Raw genomic sequence first — 6,000 nt, 5'->3', positions numbered from 1 at the left:
TGTAAATAGCTCTTCAAGATCCTAATTTTGATCCCATTGGATAAATACTTAGCAGGATTGTTAAGTCTTATAGCAGTTATATTTTTAATTTCTGGAGAAATCTCCAGTTTTTCACAGCAGCTGCCCCATTTTACATTCTCATCAATATTGATGATTCCACTTTCTCTGCATCTTCTCCTACACTTGTAATCTTTCTTTTGATGAAGTGTTAATGATATTTCCATACATCCTAACTGGGTCAGGAAGATCCTCTGTAGATGGGCATGGCAACCCACTCCAGTATTCTTGCCTGGAAAATTCCATGGACAGAGGAGCCTGGTGGGCTACTGTCCATGAGATCACAAGTCAGACATGACTGAGCAACTAATGCTAACAGCTGTGAAGTAATAGCTCATTATTTTGATTTGCTTTTCCCTGTTGATTAATGATGTTGAGAATTTTTCATATAGCTATTGGTTAATTATACATTTTCTTTAGAGAAAGTCTATTCAAATCCTTAGTCTTTTTTTTTTTTTTTTCAGTTGAGTTCTTCAGATTTTTGCTTCTTGAACAGTAGGAATTCCTTATACATTTTGAACATTAACACTTTATGGATATGTTGTTGTTGTTTCATTGCCAAGTCATGTCCAACTCTCCATGCTTGCAAATATTTCTTTCCATTCCATAGATTCACATTTTACTCTATTAATTTTCTTTTGCTGTGTGTGAAAAAGCTTTTTAATTTGATGGAATTTTACTTATCTGTTTTTGCTTTTGTTGCCTGTGCTTTGAATGTCAAATCCAAAAATAAATATTGCCAAGATCAATGTCCTGAAGTTGTCTGCAGTTCTCTTCTCTGAATTTTATAGCTTCAAACCTTAAGCTGATGTTTTTAATCCCCTGTTGATTTTTACTTTTTTTTTCTTTTTTTGGTCACGTCAGTTTATTGAGGAATTTGTGATGCTATTGGTTAATTCTATTCACTTGATTATTTTTCATGATGTCAAATAAAACTCCAAAGGCTGTAAGCCATGATGTTTCACAATTACTTTCCCATATTTTTTTTCAGGAAACACAAAATTCAAATCCAAAGAAATGTTCCAGTGAATCTGAAAATCGCTCTCATCCTACCTTTTTTCAAAAAGTGGTAACTAAGGGTTCGGAAGTATGGTGGCAAGGAGGAAGGATGAAACTAGAACATGAAGAAAGCAGATATTTTCGCTCAATTTCACTTTCAAAGGTCCAAATCATTCCAATTTTTTTTTAACATGTTTTGCACCAAAAAAGGAATCAACACTTTTCATTCCACTTTTGTCAACTTTAGTCAAAGCCTTCTGCTGCAGCTGCGGCTAAGTTGCTTCAGTTGTGTCCAACTCTGTGCAACCCCATAGACCGCAGCCCACTAGGTTCCTCTGTCCCTGGGATTCTCCAGGCAAGAACACTGGAGTGGGTTGCCATTTCCTTCTCCGAAAGCCTTCTGAGTTGTGGTCATTTTACTATTTTTCTTCACAGTATTGAAATCTTTACAGTTAAACAGTGTAATATTGTTTTGCTTCTACAGGCTTATCTGATAACTTTGCCTTCTTCTATGGAGGGTTTGGCACTGAAGCTGGAGCTTCTGGAAGCTTTAAATATTTAGATAAGTTATCACTTAATTGTTTAGGGATGTATCAGATATCAGACCATGGGCATAATGGACATAATACTTGTCCTTGTCACTGGAAACCTGGCCACTAGAGAAAAACGTAATAGACTGTACCCTGGCACTGACGTTTATCTTATTGGTTTTTAATGCTGCCATAGTCTCATTAACCTTTTTCTTTTTCTTTTCCAAATCATTTTAATGTCTTCTCTTTGCTGTACTTGTAGTATTTCTTCTTGTCTTCTTTGTCTTCTTGTAGTATTTCTTTCTCCTCTGTCACGTGTCCAAGTAACTTCTCAAATTCAGGAAGTTTCACCAACAAGTTGCAATCCAGGAATATGTCATCAATCACAACTTGATCCAGGGGCTGAAACTTTCCCTCTTTATTGGCCATTATAAGGTAGTGGAGAAGTAGAGAGTCCATAGATGTGGCAAAGTGAAGAAAACCTCCTGCTTGAACTGAATCATTTATAAACCAAGATTTTCTTTTCCTTGAAAATTCTTATTTCAAACAGCTGCGGTAGACACATATTCAACAAGTAAATGGCTCCTTCCCCTGAACGTGGGTTAGCCAGTTTTATAGACACAAGCCCACTTTTCATCTTCTTTGACTCATCCTTTAAATATTCCAGGAGCAGGAACACGTGCTACCAGGCAGGAGTCCAGTCCCCGCCTTCCGCTCCGCCCGCCACGCCGCTCCTCTGTCTCTCAGCGGTGGGCCTCAGCCCTCCAAGCGCAGGCTCAGCGAGAGGAGGTTGGCAAATGGAGGCAAAAGGGTCGATTCAGGGAACCGAGGCGCTGCAAGCAGCATGGCCTGCCAGGCGAATGTTGTTTCATTTCCGGAGTCCACCAGCAGCCAGGTTTTCAGTGTTTAAATTGAGCGCCAGGCTCAGGCCATCACCCAATCGATTTTTACTTTTTTGAATGATGTAATCAAAAGATAAAATTTTATTCTTTGTGTTCAGTTCAGTTCAGTCGTTCAGTCGTGTCCAACTCTTTGCGACCCCATGAATCACAGCACGCCAGGCCTCCCTGTCCATCACCAACTCCCGGAGTTCACTCAGACTCACGTCCATCGAGTCCGTGATGCCATCCAGCCATCTCATCCTCTGTCGTCCCCTTCTCCTCCTGCCCCCAATGCCTCCCAGCATCAAAGTCTTTTCCAATGTGTCAACTCTTCACATGAGGTGGCCAAAGTACTGGAGTTTCAGCTTAAGCATCATTTCTTCCAAAGAAATTCCAGGGCCAATCTTCAGAATGTACTGGTTGGATCTCCTTGAAGTCCAAGGGACTCTCAACAGTCTTCTCCAACACCACAGTTCAAAAGCATCAATTCTTTGGCACTCAGCCTTCTTCACAGTCCAAATCTCACATCCATACATGACTACTGGAAAAACAATAACCTTGACTAGAGGGACCTTAGTTGGCAAAGCAATGTCTCTGCTTTTGAATATGCTATCTAGGTTGGTCATAACTTTTCTTCCAAGGAGTAAGCGTGTTTTACTTTCATGGCTGCAGTCACCATGTGCAGTGATTTTGGAGCCCCCGCCCCAAAATAAAGTCTGACACTGTTTCCACTGTTTCCCCATCTATTTCCCATGAAGTGATGGGACCGGATGCCATGATCTTTGTTTTCTGAATGTTGAGCTTTAAGCCAACTTTTTCACTCTCCTCTTTCACTTTCATCAAGAGGCTTTTTAGTTCCTCTTCACTTTCTGCCTGTATGAAAATAAAGTTTCCCAACACTTTATTGAACAGATTTCTTTCCCCACTATATACTTCTGGCACCCTTGGTAAGGATCACTGGTCTCTACAGACAACCACTGAGTTGCAGTGGTTCAACTTACAATTCTTCAACTTAGGAATGAAAGGAAAGTAATATACACTCAGTAGAAAATCTACTTTGAATTTTGATTTTTTCCAAGGGTAGAGATATTTGGTATAGTGGCAGCAAGCCACAACAACTAGGAAGTTAAGCAGTTGCAAGGGGAAATAACCAAAACACTTACAACTGTTCTGTACCCATATTATCATTATTTGTCACTATCAGTACAGCTTTAATGAATTATTTACAAGACATTAGATACTTTATTATAAAATAATCTTCGTGTTAGATGACTTTGCCCAACTATAATCTAAGTATTCTGAGCATGTTTAAGGTAACCTAAGTTATGCTCATCCTGACTGATAGGTTAGCTGCATAATTGCATGTTTAATTTAGAATATCTTCAACTTAACAATGAGTTTGCCAGGAGATGACCTCATCATAAGTACAGGAAGTCCTTATAGGCATGGGTTTATTTCTGGGTTCTCTATTGTATTGGACTGTATGTCTTTGAGCAAGAACACTACAGCTTTAACTACTGCAGCTTTGTAATGTTGACATATTTTGAAGTTAAGTGTGATACCTCCAGCTTTGTGATTCTTTCTGAAGATTATTTGGACTACTTGGAGTTTTTCTAATTCCATAATAATTTTAGGATTTTTTTTTTTATTTCTGTAAAAAAATGCCATTGGCATTGTGATAGAGATTGCAATGAATCTATAGATAGTTTGGTTAGTGCACTCATTTTAGCAATACAGTCTTCTCTAAATTTTCCTCTTCAAAGATTTAGATTTATGTTTCCTGTAAGTGTGGTTTCCTCCATCTTTTATGAATGCTCTTATTATTTTATAATAAAGTGAACAAAAAGATCATCACTGACATGTTCATTGTAAATAATACATTTTAGTGTTAGAAAAATCCTTTATTTAAAACTTTGAGCTGAATTCCTTTGTTTAATATTTAGATCTGACCACTGTGTCTGTACCTTTATTATATACACGTGTCAATATGTCTTTGCTCATCTTTTTATTTTCAATAAATATGGTATATTTTAGATAATTCTTCATATCATACTATGTTGGATACTCAGCAGTGGCCACAGGACTGGAAAAGATCAGTTTTCATTCCAATCCCAAAGAAAGGCAATGCCAAAGAATGCTCAAACTACCACATAATTGCACTCGTCTCACACGCTAGTAAAGTAATGCTCAAAATTCTCCAATCCAGGGTTCAGCAATACGTGAACTGTGAACTTCCAGATGTTCAGGTTGGTTTTAGAAAAACCAGAGATCAAATTGCCAACATCTGCTGGATCATCAAAAAAGCAAGAGAGTTCTAGAAAAACATTTATTTCTGCTTTATTGACTATGCCAAAGCCTTTGACTGTGTGGATCACAATAAACTGTGGAAAATTCTGAAAGAGATGGGAACACTAACTAGACCACCTAACATGACTCTTGAGAAACCTGTATGCAGTTTAGGAAACAACAGTTAGAACTGGACATGGAACAACAGATTGGTTCCAAATAGGAAAAGAAGTACATCAAGGCTGTATATTGTCATCTTGCTTATTTAACTTATACGCAGACTATATCAAGAGAAATGCTGGATTGGAGGAAGCACAAGCTGGAATCAAGATTGACAGGAGAAATACCAATAACTTTAGATATGCAGATGATACCACCCTTATGGCAGAAAGTGAAGAATAACTAAAGAGCCTCTTGATGAAAGTGAAAGAGGAGAGTGGAAAAGTTGGCTTAAAGCTCAACATTCTGAAAACTAAGATCATAGCATCTAGTCCCATCACTTCATGGCAAATAAATGGGGAAACAGAGGAAATAATGGCTGACTTAATTTTGGGGGGGCTCCAAAATCACTGCAGATGGTGAGTGCAGCCATGAAATTAAAAGACACTTACTCCATGGAAGGAAAGTTATGACCAATCTAGACAGAATATTAAAAAGCAGAAACATTACTTTGTTGACAAAGGTCCGTCTAGTCAAGGCTATGGTTTTTCCAGTGGTCATATATGGATGTGAGAGTTGGACTATAAATAAAGCTGAGCACAAAAGAATCGATGCTTTTGAACTGTGGTGCTGGAGAAGACTCTTGAGAATCCCTTGGACTGCAAGGAGATCCAAGCAGTCCATCCTAAAGGAGATCAGTCCTGCGTGTTCATTGGAAGGACTGATGTTGAAGCTGAAACTCCAATACTTTGGCCACCTGATGTGAAGAGCTGACTCGTTTGAAAAGCCCCTGCTTCTGGGAAACATTATGGGCAGGAGAAGGGGATGACATAGAGGATGAGATGGTTGGATGGCATCACCGACTCAATGGACATGAGTTTAGGTAGACTCCGGCAGCCGGTGATGGGCAGGGAGGCCTGGTGTACTGCGGTTAATGGGGTCACAAAGAGTCAGACAGGACTGAGCGAATGAATTAACTGACTGACTGGTGTTGGATACCATTATATAATATGAAAATCTACTCTTTTTAATACAGGAAAAATCTTAATGGCATATGCTACTGTAATAGCTGTATTTTAATATTAATA

General features: G+C 38.6%; 1 pseudogene; it reads right to left on the bottom strand.

Moving 5' to 3' along the window:
• LOC102173476 overlaps positions 1,566 to 6,000 on the bottom strand; it is a 111,392-nt pseudogene continuing 106,957 nt past the window's right edge.

Source organism: Capra hircus, chromosome 11 (genome assembly GCF_001704415.2).
Source record: "Capra hircus breed San Clemente chromosome 11, ASM170441v1, whole genome shotgun sequence".
Classification (NCBI taxonomy): Eukaryota; Metazoa; Chordata; class Mammalia; order Artiodactyla; family Bovidae; genus Capra; species Capra hircus.
The sequence above is the reverse complement of the archived record's forward strand: the minus strand, read 5'-3'. Positions and strand labels throughout refer to the sequence as shown.